This window comes from Pantherophis guttatus, chromosome 8 (assembly GCF_059756535.1).
Source record: "Pantherophis guttatus breed Tessera chromosome 8, ASM5975653v1, whole genome shotgun sequence".
Taxonomy (NCBI): Eukaryota; Metazoa; Chordata; class Lepidosauria; order Squamata; family Colubridae; genus Pantherophis; species Pantherophis guttatus.
In genome coordinates this window covers 34138893-34160088 of record NC_142070.1, presented here as the reverse complement: position 1 = coordinate 34160088, position 21196 = coordinate 34138893, and positions in this window count along the sequence as shown.

Genomic DNA, 21196 nt, shown 5'->3' with positions numbered 1-21196 from the left:
CAACAACGAGAACCTCTCACGACGACTCCAGGATCGAAATGAGCAACGCGCATGCGCAAGACTATGCAGATGGCCCGGGAAGACATGAGTTGCTGAAAGGACCCTGCAGACTCGTCGCGAGCATTCCCACGCCGTTTTGTAATTTTCACCATCTACGAGACCACGGACTACCTCCGGTTGTAAGTAATGGACCTAATAATGTCGAAAACTTGCCCAGTGACTTCCCAAAGCTGAGAATAGATGGCATTAATTTACAAGAATGGTATCAGCAACTCCAGGTGGTCTTTATGAAAGAAAACTTACTGTTTTTCATCACTAATCCCCCAAAAAGACCTTGGACTTTAAAGTTAGACTGCTTACACCATAGAGCATTTTTCTTATTAATTTCTAGTGTGTCTCCTGCCATGTATCACAGTATTAAGCAAAATCTGACTGTCTCAGAAATTATTCAATGCATGTTCAATTTGTTTCACAGTGATAGTGTAGCTACCACCACAAGAATGTCTAAATATTTCTTTTCTTCTAGGATAAAACCAGGGGTTTCCATAAGTGAACATTTAATATCTTTAAACAAAATAAGAGCTGAGCTACATTTAAGGGGGGAGGTGATTTCAGACCAAACAATGAAAAGTGTTATCATAAACTCACTTGACCCATCATGGGACAATTATATGTCACATTTAGACACAATCAATCTTGGATATTTATCCATAGAAAGTCTATCCAATAAGTTAATAGCTGAAGACAATTCAAGAAAGAGCCGCTCTAGCAATCACATTGAACATAAACCATATAGAAAAGTGGTTTTCCAAGAAAGATATAATGAAACATTCAGATGCCACAATTGTGGATCCAGGGAACACAATAGAAGAGATTGTCCCAAAATTACAAAAGAAAGACATAGGTCAGAACACAGAAACAAATACATCCATAGACAGTCTTCCATTGATAGACATAGATATAGAAGCCCACCAAATTACAAAGAATATAGAGGGGGTAGAGATAATTCAAAGGACAGAAAATCTGGTTCACTAAATGGACTAAACAAGCAAGACAACACTAACATACAGCAAACTAAGGATAATAATTGGCTTATTGATTCTGGAGCAACCAATCATACTACTAATAATAAAAACATACTATCTTCATTTATAGAAGACAAATTTGTAATAAAGGTAGCCAACCAAGAAAAGGTCCAAGTATTAGGAAGAGGAAATGTAACCTTGCCTGGTATAGGAAAAATAGAGGGGGTATTACTGATACCTGAGATACCTCATAACATATTAAGTGCCATAAAACTAAGCAGAGATTCTGATATTAATATTGTGTTTTCAAAAGGAAAAGCAACTTTGGAGAAAAATAAAACAGATATAGGTACAGTAATGATTAAAGGAGGCCTACCTTATTTAATAACTAAAGAGAAATGGCTACACAACATTGATTCAAATATGGAAGATTGTATTGAAATAGATAATGAAAACATTAGCAACAGTGACAATGATGAATGTAAAATAGCTCATGATAACAAGGATGCACATAATGAGAAAAAACCAAAAATAGGTAAGCCAATTCATGATGAGTGTGATCATGTCTTACATAGGAAGTTAGGACATGCCAGTTTTCCTGTAGTACAGAAAATGACTGAACACGCAAAATTGTGAAAACTATTTGGAATGCTCAGTATGTAAATCTACAAAACTAAAAACTAGTCCCAGGCCTAGAAAATCTACAAGGTCAACTAACAAGATTTTTGATTTAGTACACATGGACCTGGTTGGTCCACTGACTCCATCAATCATTTATAAAAAATGTTACTTCTTAACTATTGTGGATGACTATAGTCGCTATGGATTTGTTTACACATTAAAACACAAAGATGAAACCTTTCAAAAATTTAAGGAGTTTTACAAACGCGTAGAAACACAACACAATATCAAAATAAAACAAATAATGACAGATAGGGGATGTGAATTCATGTCTAAGGAATTCTCCCAATGGTTGAAGGACAGAGGAATGTTACATTACACATCTAGCCCATGTTCCGCGTTCCAGAACGGAATTGTAGAGAGGAAGAACTCAACATTACAAACCATGATTAGATGCACATTGGAAGATGCTGGCTTAAGCAAACAATTCTGGTCAGAAGCCCTACAATATTCCAATTACACACAAAATAGAACTTGGTCCAGCATTGTGAATAAGACACCATATGAAGTGATGTATAATAGAAAACCAAAACTAGCACACATGCACATTTTTGGAGTCACTGCAGACGTACACATACCTAAACAATTAAGAAGAAAGGGAGAAAATGTGTCTAGAAGACTTAGATTTATGGGATATGAGACAGGTACAAAAGGATACAGATTCATTGATAATAATAACAAATTTATAGTTTCCAGAACAGCTGTGTTTCATGAACAGGCCAACTGGTCTAGAATACATCTTAATGAAATATTCCCAAACAACAACACAGATACTATATCCCAAGAGAAAAGAACTGTAGAAAAGCAAAAGGACAACAAATATAAAAACAAAACCAAAACATGGACAAACAGTCAACACAAAATAAAGACAGATACATTAACAAAAAAGGAAGCAAGATATTTGCATGACAATAATAGTAAACCCGAGAAGCCAATTAGAAACACTAGAAACCAAATGCCAAATAAATATAAAGATTATATAATGCATATGGATGGAGAAACTATGACACCTAGCACATATGAGGAAGTGTTAAAACTTCCCCCTAAAGAAAAAGAAAAGTGGGAATTAGCAATGACAAAAGAGATGGAAAGCTTACAAGGATTAAATGTATTTACACCTGCGATTGCACCAAAGGACAAAACAATTATTGGTACTAGGTGGATATATAAAATTAAAAATTTAGAGGGAGGCAATACTCTATATAAGGCTAGATTAGTTGCACAAGGTTATGCACAGAAATATCCAAAGGACTATACTGACACTTACTCCCCCACAGTAAGAACTGAAAGTGTAAAAACGGCTCTAGTTGTAGCATCAGCACTCAATCTCGATGTATTCCAGTATGACATACAGACTGCGTATTTACACGCAAAATTAGATAAGGAAATATATGTAAGGGCACCTCACAGTCAATATACAAATAAGAATGAGATTTGGTTATTAAACAAAAGTCTATATGGGCTAAAACAATCTGGTAAACGATGGTATGATTGTTTAGTAAAAGTACTAAGAACTATGGAATTCAATGCTACCACTGCTGATAATTGTTTCTTTGTTAAAAAGGGTAATGATTACATAGAATTTGTATTGATCTATGCGGACGACATTTTATATATAGGTAATCACAAAGAAAGAAGAGAAACATTTGTAACAAAGTTAAATGAACATTTCTCATTGAAATCCTTAGGTAAAGTAAATAAGTATCTTGGTGTTCAAATTAGTAAGACTAAAAGGGGATTCAAGCTTTCTCAGAAAGATAAGATCACAGAACTTTTGAACAAATGTAACCTAAATGATGCTAAACCCTGCGATACTCCAATGCAAACTGATTTCCTAAGAAATGCTGATGAATCATCCCCTGAATTCAAAGATAACACGTTCTATAGATCAATCATAGGTTCACTTCTTTACATTTCTAATTGGACAAGACCTGACCTCGCTTTACCCCTTAATTTATTGTCCAGACATGTCAGCAAACCAACTATGTATCACTGGGAAGCTGTTAAAAGAATATTAAGATATTTAAAAAACACATTAGACTTTTGCTTAATGTTAGAACCTAATAATGTCAAGGAACCGAAACTCACATGTTACACAGATGCAGATTGGGCTGGAGACACTTCATGCAGAAAAAGTACATCTGGTTACTTATTTCTCCTAAACGATTGTCCAGTTTACTGGCACACTGGCAAACAAGATTTAGTGGCCACTTCAACAACAGAAGCGGAATATGTTTGTTTATCTAAAGCAGCAAATAACCTTGTATGGTTTAATGATCTGATTTCTGATGTTTGGAAAAAACCTGCACTACCTTTTGTCATGCACGAAGACAATAAAGCAGCCATTGAAATATCTAGATCCGACGCCATTGGACAGAGATCTAGACATATAGACATAAAATTTAAACATGTGAGACAATTATCTCAAGATGGATTTATTAAGGCAGTGCATTGTGAGACATCGGAACAGTTAGCTGACATATTGACAAAGCCTTTGCCATCTAAGCAACATAAATATTTGACTTCCAAATTATATGTATTATATTGTTCTGAATCTGAATGTAATAAATGTAGCATATCGAATCGGCATTTAGAGGGGGATTTGTCACAAGTAAATGCCTTATTCTCTAATGTGTAAATAGTATATGAACGGGATGTCAGGGGTTAATTTATTCTTCACTTCTTAATGTATTCATACTTCACCACTCCCATATCTAGCTCCACCCATTGTATATATAAGGAGCCACACACACTCTCTTCTTGGCTTCTATCTGTGAATATTCAGTGAATATAGAATGCCTTATGTAAATAAAAGAAAATATATTTGAACTCTTAATTCTCTCATAACTTATTGAGTCTGATCCTGAAAATATTGCAACAGTAAAGATATCAAACACTCAACTTTACCTCAAAAATGCTACTTTCCTGTCCTTAACAAATGGTTGCTGTCTTCTGGATATGCTCTAATTGGTCAATGTCCATTCTAAAATATAATGTTTAGATTGATGCGGCCTAAACAATTACAATGTAGAGAATGATGACTCTTCTAATGCTGATAAAGCCTAGGACTCGTATTTCTGCATCTGTACATGTGTTTCTCTTTTATCATCTATAACTAAGTTTTATCAATGCCTCCATTAAGATACATCACTTATGGAATCTCCTACATTTTTGTTTTTCTTTGAACTTATTCTTTGACTTCCTGTACTAAATTCAATTAAATATTACATTGTCCATAAACTGTTTCCTGGTTAAGCTGATAAATATAACCCTTGAATACTAAATTATGATTGAATTGTGCTGTCCTGGATACTGTTAACCTCATTAAAAATAAATTTGATTTATTAGTTATTAGTTTCATTTTTTAATGTCCTAAACAGATATGTTTGTTTAATAAGCTGTTATATTTAGAACGGACACTGGCAGAATCCTGAATTTATTACATCATCAGTGACTTAGTAAAATATGCAAAGTATAAAATTTATCTGTAGTTAACATGTATATTCTGTGTAAAAAATAACATTTTCCCCTTATAAACTACATTCACCTTTATTTCCATAAAAATATAATAACTGTACAATGTATTTAAATGAATAAACTAGAATTACACTATTGTGAATTAAAGTTATATATTTATTTCACATTCATGGAATATTATAGACATTTGTTAAAACAGCACAGTGATAATAAACTATATAAATATACTGCAAAATCTTAGTATAATATTAAGTTTTAGGGGGAAAAAATCAGAAACATCTAAAACATTTTATTGTGGGTTTTCTAATTAGATTCAAACCGAAATAAGATAGAATCTAGTTTAACTCCATTCTCATATGCAAAAACTCAAACTAATTTAGACTGATACAATTTTGTTTCATGATCTTAGATCTATTAGATGTATGTAAATTATGATGAAAATTATTTAGGGCACTATTACTAGAATGAATGTGCAGATCAATATGTATTTTAGTCTACTTTTAGTCCGGGAGCTGCCTGCATGAAACTGGATAGGTAATTCTTTTCTTGATTTAGGATAGGTAAATCAGGTAAAGTAGTTTCTTCTCAATTCCTGCTTAGAAAAAATTCTCTGTGATGAATAATTAAAGAATCATTACTTCTTTAAATCACTCTCAAAGAAAATGCAAATTGTTTGCACCACTGGAAGTATAAATCCAACAGGAGTGATCCTTGGGAACCTTATGACCTACAAAAGACAGTATTGATAAGGGATTTAAGGATTTATTCTGTTTTCCCTCTTTATTATTCTGCCTGCTGATTGTCTCAAAGATTGCTGAACTCAAGTTACTTTCACCTGCCTTTTTGCCTTGTACAAAGTCACAGGGAATATGCTCTTTTCTTTTGATAGATATAGAATATAGTTAATTGTATATCCTGATAATATATTTCCAGTAAATATATCTTCTTTTTATAATTTTAGAAAGTGATGTATTAGTCCTTACTAAGATTAAACTCCCTGTCAGCAGAAAGCCCAAATATATACTGAACACTTAAACCTCCAACATTTATTTTCCTAAGTTAACATCAAATCCTTATCACCTCCAATTAATTTTATTCAAACACATTATCTACCCTAAACAATCACTTAAGACTATTGATTTTCCTGTTCTCCCATTTCAGTGCCAAAATAAAGAATAGCCTCCTTTGAGTCAGACTTGATTCTTTATGTCTTTATGATCATATTCATACATTTTTCTTTGCAACAATAAAGAAATAGTTCATTGTTTTGGGCAATGGAAACTGATACTAAACAACATATAGCCAATATAGACCTCTGGGTAAATGCACATAAGGAAGTATATTTCCAATCACACAAACTTTCAAAAGTCAGTTACCTAGTCACAGTTAGATAGCCATCCTCAATTGCAGGGATTATTAGTAGTGAATAATTATGCTTTCCTCTGTCTCTTACCCTTCCAAATAACATGTAGTACCTGAATCTATTATATAACAGTTACAGATCATGAAATCAACATTTATTGGCAAGGTGACAACTGTAAAATGATTACTCACTGAATGTGAGCAAAAATAAGGTTACAATGTTACAGAGCATTAGAAAATTGTGTACATTGCAAAAATATTCACAAATAAAATATATATTAACAGAAACATGCACACATGCATATTAAATGTTGTTCTCTTGCAGACATTTCATTACGCAAACTAGGTAACATTGTCAGTGCTAGTAACTGTGCAGCTAGTGCTAGTAATTTACTTTCAGTTTATATTCTAGAGACTTGCTCTATCAGTATTGATGGGAGTGGTCTTGGAGGTTCTTGGTTGGGCTGTTTACTGTTAGGTTGTTTGGCAGTTCCTTGATTGGGCTATTGTTTATTATTACTATTATTTACTATAAATAATTTGCCACTGGTTTCCAAGTAAACTACATGGATTTGTTCCAAGGGTGAGTTTGTTGTGGCCCATCAGCAGCCTGTGCAGCTAGTAGCTGATTCCAACAGCGAGGAGGCTGGTGTGGTGCTGCGCCAGCAGCCTGTGCAGCTGGCACTCGAGTCAGACAATGAGGAGGCTGGAGAAGATGTGGTGCCAGAGGCGAGGATTCAGCCAGGGCCTTCAGAATCTCCAGAAGCTTCCTTAAGTGAAGAGGACGAAGAGGAGGAGCCTCTTCTCGATGCACAGGTGCGCAGAGCTGCCAAAAGGCAGGAGTGGGTCCTCAGGAGAAGGTCTCCTCGAGAGTAAGGCTTGTGGCTAATTGGCCACTCCCTTCGCCTATTTAAGGAGGAACGCCAACTGAAGCAATTTGCGGGAACAACTTCATTCACATACCTTCATGTCTTGTCTTGCTTATCTTATCAGCTTCCTGCAAATTGCTTCTGGGCATTCTGTCAACTACAGAATGCCCAGTAAGTAAGCTTTCAGTATTATTCTTTGAATTCTTGGTGGCTGTTAATGCAGTTAATTAACAGTTGTTGTTATAAAAAACTGGTTTATTTAGTAAACTAAGGTTTGAACGGACTTTGTGTGTGTTGCGTTCTTTGGGGTCCATAGCTGGGGCAGAACAGAGTTCCACTTATCTTTACTACCGGTTCACAGTGGGACCATGTGTGCGCAAGTGCTTCTGTCTTGATGATGATGTTGTGGCGGGTGGGTGGAGCCTCCCGCCGGTTTTACTACCAGTTCTATAGAACCGGACAGAACTGGGAGCAACCCACCACTGATTTGTTCATATAATTACTGGGAGTCAATCTAAACTCTGGGAAGACTTACCTTTTACTGAATTCTGAAATCTACCATACTTCCAGAATTGAAAAAAATTCCTCAAAGTTTTGGCAAAATAACTATTTCAATTACATTTCTATAAAGAATTCATGTCTGCTGATTATAGATTCAGAAATGACATATCAGAGATTTTAAAACACCCATCTTCACATGAAGTCATTCATCTCATAATGCATTTGACTCTTGACAAAATAAACCTATTCATCTGCTTCCTACAAGTATCTCAGTAGGAAAAGTGCACTAGCAGCTTTCCTGACCTTTTCAGCTGAAGTTGTTTATGTCACCTATATGTGCCCATTGAGTTTAAAACTGAAGGTCAAGTCAACACATCTGACTTTAAGCTGACAAAAATAGAGAGCATTTATGTTGTCTTCCTTTAAGAGAATGTTCAGGGATGTTTTTCAGAATCATTTATTATGGTTTGCTATAATATAATGTAGCAAAGATAATCATGAAGGTGGAAAATCATATGAATAATCAAAATTCAGATTAGGAAAATTCTTATGTCTTATACTGCTAAATCTCTCAAACTGTGGATACTGTTGCTGAAAGCTGATTGTCCAGGCTTCCTTATTTTACATGGATTCTAACCCAAAATACATACTAGTGTGAAAAGGAAACTATGTTATTTAAATGACTGTATTGTCCTTCACTTTACCAATTGCTAGGTATTTTCTTTGACTGGCGATAAGATATGAAGCTAAAGACCTGTTTTGATACTAATAGTACTGAATGAATAATGAATAACAATGTGGGTTGATTGGATGGAAATAATAAGTAATGAAGGCTGCAAGAAAAGAGTGTCATTGACCAGGCTTTCTATTTCATTTATTTTGTTCACTGTTTCAAGCTCTGCTACCTGATAAGCAGAAACTGTGTGAAATTGTTCCTATTCATTTCAGGCTTCTGGGAAATTGGAAATGGAAGCTAAAAAAGCACATCCAAATCTTGTATTAATTTTTTTTAAAGAAAATAAAGATGAATACAAACTAATATAAAGTAAGAAAAAGGGGGGAAAAGAGAAAAATCAAAGAGATAATATTTTTCTGCTGTGTCCCAAACCCTGTGGAATATTTCTCTTTAAAATGCTCTGGACCAGTGACTTTATTTAAATCCAGAATTTTATAATTTTCTTACACATTTCTTACAACCAGACATGACATAATGTATTTTCTTGTTGTTTACATTTTTAAACATTTAATATAAATTTGAAATAATACACTCCAGAAATTTGGTGACATACCAATGGTACCTCATTTTATAAAAGAATCTCTTTAAGATTATAACATAGTACAATTTTCAATCCTTTCACACATATATTTTCATGTTATTCAATATGTATGCTATAACCAAAAATTTTAGCCACTTTATTATACATCATTTTACTACTTCTTCTGTTTTAAATTTCATTAAAAGGTTACACATATTTTAGTAATTACAGCTGAAAAATACAATTTTAAATCAGGTAAATACAATCTCCTTCTTTCCTTTGCATCTATAATCATGATGGCAAACCTATAGCATGCATGCCACAGGTGGCACGCAGAGCCATATTAGTGGATACGCGAACGTTGTCCTAGGTCAGCTCCGGCATGTGCATCTGATTTTTGGGCCTTCTGGGGCTCTTCCGGGGGGGGAGGCCTATTTTTGCCCTTCCCAGGCTCCTAGAAAGCCTCTGGATCCTGGGGAGGGTGAAAAACAGGACTTCAGGTCCCACCGGAAATTGACAAATGGGCTGTTTGTGGCCCCCACAGGCTTTCTTGGAGACTGGAGAGGGTGAAAAACAGGCTTACTAGGCCCACTGTGCCAAAAGTGGCGGGGTGCGGGGGGGGGGTGGAATGGGATGGGTGTCGCACACACATGTGCAGAGGGTGGGCACATTGAATTATGGGTATGGGCACACGCACACATGATCCTCTGTGCTCCCCCCACTTTTGGCATGCGACGGCAAAAAGGTTAGCCATCATTGATCTATAACATCTTATATTTGATGTCCTTTTCAGTCTGCCACACAAATTTAGATATATCAATCTGTAACTGTTTAAATAGTGCATCAGTTATCAAAACATATTGTATGAAACAATTCATTTTTCTCACAGAAATTTTCCTGAGAAATGAGTTGCAATTTCTCTTATCTTAAAATATGTCCTTTTTTTATTCAATTCACATGTTAACAAAATCGTTTTGAATGAATTCATATTTGTCATAGTAATACTCAGATATTTTACTTTCTTATCATCTTAAAATCAATTTTATTTATCAATTCTATTGTATCTATTTTCACATTTTTTGCTAATATCTGTCTTCTGTTTATTAATCTTGAAATCTACTAATGTACCATTTTTTAAATTTTTCCTTTCAATATTTCAATTCCTTTAAAATAATCTTATAGAACTAAGTTATCTGCAGGAGCCCTTAATTTATAAGTTTCATTTTTATTTTCAGTACCACAACTGTTATAGCTTTATCCAGTGTTTCAAAAACCAAAATAAAGAAGAGAGTAGACATATAGGCATTCCTCTTCTGTTCCTTTTTATATAGCAAAAGATTTTGATCTCTATTTACAATTATTTGTGCTCCCTTCTGAAGTGTAAATTGATCTTATCCACTTTATAAAATTCTCTCAAAAATTCATATCTTCCAAAACCTTGAAAAAGAAAGCTCAGTTCAAATTCTCAAAGGCCTTTTCAGCATTTGAGATCAATAAGACTTGTTTTTCATTATGTCGCTCCAAATATTCCAAAATGTCCAACATATTTCTAACATTGTCCTTTAACTGTCTTTTAGGTAAAAGCCCACATTGATCTTCATGAATTATTTTGCAAAATTATATTCAGTCTATCATCTAAAATCATTGTGAACAACTAGTAGTCATTATTCAATAATGATATGAGCCTATAGTTTCTTGTTATACTCAAATCTTGTCTTTTTTTGGATATCCATGATATATTAATCTCTTTCCAACTTTCTGGCATCTTTTCTTCTTGTAGGATATGTAATTATCTTTTGTAAAGGTTGTAAAGGTTCATCCCAAAACATTTATAATAAAAACCTGATAATTCATCTGGTCCAAGTATCTTTCCTAGTTTAATCATTTTATAGCTTCAGAAATTTTCTTTATTGTTATAGATCTATTCATAATCTGCCTCTTTTTCTTTGATTGAGTGATTGATTGATTGATTTAACTCCTCATCTTATATCAAACTTTGGACAGTTTCCAATCAATAATTAAAACAATATCAATAATAAAATAATAATCATACTAAATTATTAAAACTATAAACATTAAAAATTGGCATCAAGTTAAGGATCTCATGCTGTCCCAGGACTTGGGAAAGTTTTCAATGCTTTTGTAAGCCTAGGAGGGTAGAGAGCTGCTAAAGCTTAGGGGGAAAGTGTTCCATACAATAGGAACTGCTACGGGAAAGATAAACTTTCCAACTCCCATAAGATGGCAATGAAGGTGGAAATATTTAATGGAAAGGTCTGGGAGAATGCTCACCCATCTGATTTGATTGAATGGATAGATGTCCTTACAGAAAGATGGGCCTGCAATGACCTGGCCCAAAACCATATAGGGAGTTAGAGGTAATAACTAGCACCTAGTTATTATCTTGAATTGCACCTAGAAGAAAACTGGCAGCCAATAAACTTCATGCAAGAGAGGTTTTATATGAATAAGTCAACTAAGGGGTGAGCTCCCATACTTGTCCCAGCTTCTGCCAACCTAGCAGTTCGAAAGCACAAAAAAAATGCAAGTAGAAAAATAGGGGCCACCTTTGGTGGAAAGGTAACAGCGTTCCATGCGTCTTTGGCCAGATCTAAGCAACCAGCAGGCCACATACAGTCCCTGGGCCTTGTGTTTGACACCCCTGCATTAGAGGAATAATGTTTAACTTGGACTTTACTGTCAGCCTTTACAGCTTTATTTGAATTACTTGACTCTCTTTTCCAGGAACTGTTGCTTAACTGGATCTGTCACATTGGGCTTTGATAAAAGCAGAGTCTTTCAGAGTGCTTTCAGACAAAAGCCTTCAAGTCACTTTTTAATTAGTCCAGGTTCTCATTTATGGAGGCCAATTGCTCAAACATCAAGATGACTGCTGGACCTGTAAGAGGACATTGCTTAGCTATAAATTGAGCCACACTGAGGGAAGAACCTCTCCCAGACCTGTCTCTGCATTGTCTTGTGTTGTGTAGAAATGATAGCTAAATTAGAAAAGAGGAATGAAGTAGCAGAAGGCTGAGATGCAGTTACACAACTCAGTTAAATGATCACTGAGAGAACAGGAAAACTCCAGAATCTGGTAGTGTTCTAGTTCTTTCAAAATTCCATTTAAAAGAATCTCAAAATTATTTGAAGAGGGAGTTGATTGATGGACAGTTTACTGGATTAATAAATTTCTTCCTTTTCTTTTCTTTTCTTTTCTTTTCTTTTCTTTTCTTTTCTTTTCTTTTCTTTTTTTCTTTCCTTTTCCCTTTCCTTTCCTTTCCTTTCCTTTCCTTTCCTTTCCTTTCCTTTCCTTTTCATTATTTAGCTGATTTGAAATGGAGGGCTTTGTAATGTTTTTTCTCCCTTTTGCCTATTCTTTTCTCAAGTAGTTTGCAGCCATTTAGATGTTTGATGTGATCTGTTATAATACACTTTAATTATCAGAAAAGACTGGAAAGCAGATTGATCAGAGAGGGAGATGCTGATTGATTGACATTTGGTTCCTCCCCTTGCAGCCTGAACTAAAGAAGAGATAAAAGACTAAAATATAATTTTCTCCGTGCTAATTCTATTCAAATATGATCTTAAATGTGGACTGCAAACAAGGCCGTTGCAAACCTGTCAAGAAGGACAGAGTCCAAATGGTATCATTTAAAAATAAATAATATATTATATTGTAAATAAAAATCAAACTTTATTTATAGGCTGGGCTATATATGTGTGTCTGTATACATTGTTTTAATAAAACGAAGTCTTGTCACTTTACAAGAAAATTAATACAACATGCTCTGTCTTTCACAGGGACATTTGAAGGAAAGTTGCTTAGTCAAAAAGCCGGGTATACTTGAATTAAACACTTGACTGTTTAAAGAATATAGGAATAATATAAAGGAATGGGATGCTGGCAAGAAAACAAGTGATTAGGACTTCCGGTTTGCTGTTTGTCGCTGCCAGACGTTCCTTTGGATCGTCAGCTTCCATCGCCTGTCAGAGCCGCCTTCACAACGGAATGGCGGCTCGAAAAAACTCCGTTTCCATGAGGAAACAGAGATAGAGCCGGCAGGGGTGGGTAGAACTCTCTGCGGAGTCCCAAAAGTTTTTTTTTTACTTTTGGGACGGAGTGGATGAGATGCCCCGTATCCCCAGCCGCTGCTCCGGGCTTTGGGAGACCTCTGCTGATGCAGAGCCAGGCGTCAAAAGCAAGCCTGCAAATTTAACAGACTACTCAAAGAAAATGTGAGCTGGACCTGTAATACTGAACCGCAAGTATTTTACTGATTTTTTAAAAAATTACTTAAGAGAGAGGAGGAAAAGAAAGAGGAAAAAAAGCCTTTTAAAATGGCGTCGGCTGGAGGAGAGGCTGAAAGGGAAAGTCCTCCCGTTTTCTATTACTACAATGTAGCGGAATAAATACCACTGTTTACATTTGTAGACAAAACTTCGCTCCTGTGTCTTTTTCCCTTTTTTTTCCCTTGGAGATCTGATATTGTTGTTGATTGGAAAGAAGTCTTTCTTGCTTTTTTTAACAAAGCCTGCCTGGGCGGAAACATGGCACAGAGACTCATAAAGTCAGATAAACAAGAAGGGGGGGGATTCCCCCACCAATAACTTAAAGGAACAAGTCTTAACTCTTCAGTCTCAGAAACCTGATTTTAATATAATAGAATTTTTTATAGAGGAGATTGAAAGAAGGGAGGAGATTGTGAATCAGCAACTTGAAAAATTTAAGCAGGAAATTAAAGAAATTAAAGAATTGGTGAAATTTAAGTTTGATTCTTTGGAGAAAAAAATTTCAAAAGTGGCTAATGGTTTTACAGAATTTATGATACAGTTGGACACAAATACTAATGTACTAGAGTCTAAAATGGAAGAAATTCAAGATAAATTGGACAATAGAATTCAAAAAATTGAAAATGATTTGACAAACACTCAGGATAATAGCTTAGAAGAAAAACCTAAAATGGATGTTGATCAAAAGTATGGTAATGCAGAAAATCTGCAACAGAAGATTGAAAAAGAGATTTTAATGGTACAATATAATTTCACAGAATATGCGATAAGATTAAGAGGTTTGCAGGAAAATAATAGAGATGATTTAAGGAAAATATCTTCTGAATTTCTAGCTGGGATTCTAAAGGTTCAACCTGACGAAGTGTTTTGTAGGATTGACAGAGTTTATCGAATCAACTCCTGGATTGCCAAGCAAAGGCAATTGCCTAGAGACGTGGTGATTTATTTTACAGATAAGGAAATTAGGAATAATATCGTTCAAAATTCCTTCAATTCTAATTTGCAATTGTATGGAAGAAAGATTTGGATTTACAAGGAACTCCCACCTAAGATATTGATGGAAAGGAAGAAATTTGGTTTTCTGGTGAATGAGTTAAAAAAGAGAAATATCTCATTCAGGTGGGACGCCCCAGTTGGTATTATATTTAGATACCAAGGAGAAAGATATCAGCTAAATACTGTTGAAAGAGCGGAAGAATTTTATCAAAATAGGTTGAAAATGAACTTAACATCTTCAGGTATAATACAGGATAAGCAGAAGGAGCCGGAAATAAAGGTAAAATATCGAATTATAGAGACTGTACCAGATGAATTGCTTTTGGATTTATTGGATACCCCAGCTGGACTATCTACAAATTTGAGAGAAGTGGCATCTAATTTTAATGTGATGACTTATCAAGGCAAGGATAAGCATGGAAACCAATTAGGGGATATACAAGGGATAAAAAAGAAACATGAGATACAAAAACAAAACCAACAAGACCAATCTACAAAGCAGAATAAAAACCGACCAGATGATACACAAATTGTAGAAAGGAAACCAGGATGGAAACCAAACCCACAAAAAGAAAAGAAAAAGAGAAATAGGTGGCATAAAAATAGAAATTTTTAAATTAGGCAACAGTGAAGCCAGTGACTTTAAAATATGAATGATTATGTGTAAACACAGAAGAGGCGACGTATTGGTTAATATCATCCTGAGGATTGTGGCAGATCTCTGCATGGCCGTAATCTGGGGACGTGAAACGAGCTTTAAACTGATGGATTTGAATTATCCATTTTGGAATTTCTTTTTGTGTTGATAAACATATTATATTATCTTGAATCACAAGGCAAGAGAATGATGCTGGGGCATGCAGAAGATCGGGTTGTTACCCACTACGATGATGGGAATTAATAATCTTGATGAAACCCACAATTATTACTATATGGAATATAATTATAATGTCACTCGGGTGGTTGTTTTTACTTTTATACATATAAGAAGATATTTACTACTGATGGGGGCAGATATGATTGAAGATCCTGAATAAACTGTTGCACCAGCAAGCTATGTTACCCGATTATGGATGTTGGTTCTACCAATCTAGTGGAAAGACCTCAAAGAAGATACTATATGGATTATAAATTTAAAGTCATTGTCTTTTCTTTTTTTTTATTTAGATATAATGGAAAATATAGACATATATTTTTAAGTAGTGTGGGCAGTGAATCAAAGATATTAAGAAATGTTGTGTATGGTAATTTTGTATGATAGTGGGTGAATAAGCTAGTTAGTAGATTGATTAGTCTAAGAAAAGGGATTTTTAAGTGATATATTTAGGGGAGTGGAGGAAATGGATAGAGTGGAATAAATGTTAAACTAGATTTTATGGGTAAGGCCGCTTTGAAATGTTATAGTAACATATATAGAAGATTAAATGTTAAAGTAGGACTTATCGTATAGTTTTAAAGTGGAGAAGTTATTCTATAATGTTATAGTATAATGTCTTTTTTTTTCCTTTCTTTTCTCTTTTCTGAAATGTATGGATAAAGGGGGATGTTATAATATTAATAATATTTTTAGTAAGTAAAGGTCAATATCTAGAGGAGGGAGTAAGTAATCCGTTATGAATTAGGTTTTTTTTTGTTATGAAGAAGTCACAGGGGGGGATGGGTGGGGGGGTTAGGGAGGGGGAGGGAGAGGGGAAAAAAAGGGGGAAAATTTGTATTTGAAAACTTTTTCAATAAAAAAAAAGAAAGAAAACAAGTGATTAGTGCTTCCTTTTCATTTATTTTCTTAGGTCTGCCTGCTTATTAATCCAATTATGAGTCCAAGAGATAGATAGTAGAAGGTAAGAAAATAATGCTTGAATCAGCAAAATAATTATTGGTAAACCATTATCTGCCCTATTAAAAAAAGCTAACTATATTTGCATCGTGTTTACATATTATATTTGAATAGGAAAGGTGAGTGATCAGTGTTCTCCTTTATTTAATGTCAAAAAATATTTTTATGAGACTCGTAGAGACTCATTTTTTTTCCCAGCTTGGAAATCAAACGATCATGTCTCAAAATATTGTTCTCAGTATTATAGCTTGACTATAAATACAACTGTTAGACATTTGATTTCCTACGTTTGTCTCTTTTTTTTCTGAATCTCCTTTCAAATCTACTAGACAAATGAATTGGACAGATTCGGAACTGTCCTGCATCAAATATAAGGTATGTGAAATGGACTAAATGATCTCTGAATACCTCTAATACCAACTCTCTGACCAGCAGGATGCCTAAATTTAATTTCTGCCCTAAAGTAAAATGATTGCTTTGTTCCGAACTGCAGTTGAAACCTTACTGGAAATAAGTTTCATTAATCTGAATCAAATTGTATGTTTTAATATTCATCTTACTCCTCATCTTCTGTTGGATTGACAACTGTTAATATTATTCTCTATATACTGTAAAATATATCCTATACAATATATAGTTATGCCAAAGTCAGTGGCTGGATTAAATCAACAAATCCAAATATGGATTTTTCTGTTAACCATACCAATTGCTGTTCTTATAGAAAAACAAACAAACAAAACTATCTTCATTTTATACTGAGAAGTAAATGTAATGAATGTAATGAATTGTACTTCTAATTGAATGTATATTTTATTGTGTACTTCACCTAATTTCATAATCTAAAAAACTGGGAAATAGTGATAAACTCTATCAGTACGTTACTATAACAGAAACTATAAAGTATCTGGATTCTGTAACTATCACTGTAATAATGATTAAAATTTGTTAAGACATGAAAATCCTCTATAACTCATTATCACAATTATAGAATATATTTTTATTATATATTCACTCTCTCTTGTATTATATATACACTCTCTCTTTTTCTGCTCTTTTTCCAGTTAGTACAAAACTTGCTAGGCATTGACAAGATACCTATTAGCCTCTTTACTCTTTTTTCCACCTTAACATTTGTTATTTCAAGTGGAAATAACACCTGAATCTCTTGAGAGAGAAGGTTCTGAAGCAAGGAGATGACACTACTGTTTCTGGATGACTTTGCTTGTCTATAGTTGTCAGATTTTCCAGCTTGACGCTTGTGTTAGTAACATTTACCTGAGCTGTCAGTATCAGAGACCTTTACAAATTCGTCTTTGAAAAATGAACAAAGATCAAACATAACACATAGTCACAGTCATAAACAAGCTGAGACCTATAATACTGCCTTTTAACTGTGCTAGATATTTAATCTATTATTCAGTAATTAATGTATACAAAATCTTGCAGGGAAAATGAAGACAGCAGAGTTCTTAACTATGCTTGCCCTTGAATTTTGTGTGAGAATTAATGCACAGAAGATGTTCTCTTAACTGAAACATTTTTAGACATTCTTAAGGCAGGCTTGTCCAAAGCAATACCCTGGATAAATTTTCAGAACATTGCAAATACCTGGACTGGATGGGAGTGTTGTGAATTGCAATCCCAACACATCAATGTTGTGATCACCAAATTGAGGAACAGTGAAATAGATTTTAAGACAATTTTATTTGTATCATTTCAAAAGAAAAAGAAAGAAAGAAAAGACCCTGTTTCACTTATACAACTCCATGAATATATGAAAGTATTAGAAATGCAGCAAAATTAGTGCAACTAAGAAACATTTACAGATATGCAGCAGTGCTTTCTGTGTGTCTTCTGGTCCATGGTTCTTTAAAATTAACTTCTGCTATTTTATTTCTCTTAATGCAGATGAAGTGGTTCTTATGGTTGTTTTGTAAAACTTATTTTATATATATATAATTTTCTTTTCATGTCTTCTGAATTTTCTAAATAGTCATGCCTTCTGTCTGTGGTCTCATGATTGCATGTCAGTTGCAGTCCTCTATAGTAATGTCACCATGGTTTGTGAAATTTTTTGTTACCCGATAGTCGAATTTGACATCAAGCATCTTAAAGGAGCTACAAAAATAAAAATAATATTTCTTGTAGGTGGGTTAAATGTAATGAAATCTTATGAGCTAAATTATGCCTTCAAGAGCTGTACTTGAAATGCAATGATGGCAAACTGCCAAACTCTTGAAACAAAAGCCAATCCAATGAAAGCAAATGTTAAGGTTCATACCCAAATTCAGTGGCCTTATTTCAGAAGAATATTGCTTAGAATCACACTGTTAATTGCATGTGCATGCACACACGCAGCACTAATGGGCTCTTTCTAACCTGCCTTCTGATTCAGTATTTTCCTTATTTCCCTTTATGTCACCATAAGCTTTTGCAAACCAGTCTAAAATGGAACAGCATAAAACCCGCAGGAATTAAATTAAATTAAATAAACAAAATATAAACAAGCTACCTCAAATATGTTCTATGTTGAGTATGTTTATTCAGTTCCATTTCTTAATCAAGCATCTGAATGTACAAATAGTTGTCACAAAAGCATCCATAGTTAAATTCACAGGAATAAGTGTTACACAAGGATATTTTTGAAACAAAATTCAATACTTTTAATATTATTGTAATATGAAATAAATTCCTTTTTTTCCTTTCTCCTCCCACACCCCAATAATTTCTAGTCATATTATCTTTAATCACCTTCTTTGAAGAACTATTGATCTAGATGTTATATAGAACTTAGTTAAGATCTTGCTCTAGTTATAAGACTACTACAGTAATAATTAAAAATAACTCTGATGTAAATCCTTTTTCGAAACCTCTATATTTTTGCACTCTGTATTGTTTTGATGTACTTTTGATGCTTCTGCAGCAGTTCCACATGTAGAGCTTGCCATAATAATTTTTGATATTAAATGGTCAATATGTTTTATAGCTTTTTGAAATACTACCCATTAAAATACTTGGAAAAATACTGTGTTTCTCCGAAAATAAGACCGAGTCTTAGTTTCTTTTAGACTTGAAAATAAGCACTTTGGCTTATTTTTGAGGCGGTCTTACTTTTTTTGAGGTGCAGAAAGCCAGACTTGATGAGCTGGATGCTCCGTGGATATACCATTGTCTCCATTCCAAACGCTGAAGGCTCAGAAAGGTGGCTTTTTAGTGAATGGGAGGAAAATGGGAAGGAGGATTTTCCTGCCTGCTATCCTTCCCTCAGTCTGTGCTGAGCTTGAGGAATGGATGACAGACAGGAAAATTCTCCTCCCTATTTTCTTCCCATTCACCAAAAAGCCTCTCGCTGGCCTTCCCAAAAGAAGGAAAAAGGAAAGCGGCCCAACAAGCAGAAGTGCTGTGCCCAGAAAGAGAAGAGCAAAAGTGGTATTTGTGCCACTTTTTGTGCCCAAGGGGCTAGTGGGCTGCAGCTGCAGACAGACAGTTGCCCCCCCCCCCGCATCCATGGCACCACTCGTGATGGCCATGCCTATCCCTTGGACTTATCTTCAGGGTAGGGATAATATTAGGCCCACCCCCCCAAAAATAGGGTTGGGCTTATTATTGGGGTAGGTCCTCTTTTCAGAGAAACACAGTAATATTGTATTTGTGTTTTTACTATTTCTCCAGTGATAATTCATTCATTCAGTAAATTTACTTAACAGAGAATGAAAGAAGTTCAATTGCTCTTTTCCCTTATACGCAAGATCCTATACTTTTCTATAATTCTATATACTGTTGTCATCATCTTAATCCACCAATCTGTGACAGCAATATAATCTCTGCTGTGGTCTCTGTATCCAGTCTGTAATCAATTCTGCAAAATACTGTGTTCTCTAATTTCCCTCATTTAAAAAAAATAGTTGTCGGTTTTCTTTTTGCTCATTGTCCATTTCTATCCTGAACTAAACCGTCATTGTATTGGAGGAAATATACTTCATATTATTCTATATTGTATATACAGTGTTCTATAAATGTCTATAATTTCTGTAATTTTATTAGTGTTTTTATGTGTAAAAGTGATTTCTGCATTTGTTCAGTATGTATGATTGAATGGTTAAGAAAGGTTGTGCCTGCCATAACACTTTTATTATGTGTTTGCATTGTCTTTGCCATGAGAAATGTTGACATGGAAGAATCTCCTATTGCTATTCCTAGCATAAATTTATAGTTACACTCAAAGCATAGAAAGCCTAACTGGTAGATAAAACTCAGTTGTAAAATTAAAAAGGAAGAGATCTCTGGCTCAAAGAGACAATTTTTTAATCTATTGTGCTGGAAATTCTGAAGTAACATTTATCAATATCATCAGCTCCTCTTTCTACTAATTTGGTAAAGTTGGAAAATCGATTCCATTTTAGAAACACTAATGCTGTAATCGTTAATTTTGCTTTAAGGGCTTATATTTAAACAGAACATAATTCAGATTAATAATGCATATTTAATAAATGCTAGAACGAGGACCAAAGAATCATTCTGAGTTTCAGATGAGACTCAACACAGGGTTGTAATATCTAATAAATTATTAATTATAAAATAGTTGCTGCAATAAATTCTTGTTGCTTGCATATGTTAAAAAGAAGGAATTAGTGATATGAATGAGGGAAATACCCACCCTAGTAAAATAATAAATTTATTTTGGTGTTTGAGTGAACCTAACTAAAAACAAATACACTTTGGCTGCTTTAAGTTGTATCATAAACATTTCACATGATACACTTAAATACCATATTATATAGTTATATAAAGTTGTAAACTCCAATGCTGACCACAGAAATATTTCCCCAATTTAGTTTTTTAGTTACAATTCCAAGAATTACCAGCGACTTTTGTGTTTGGGAATTCTGAAGAGTAACACCA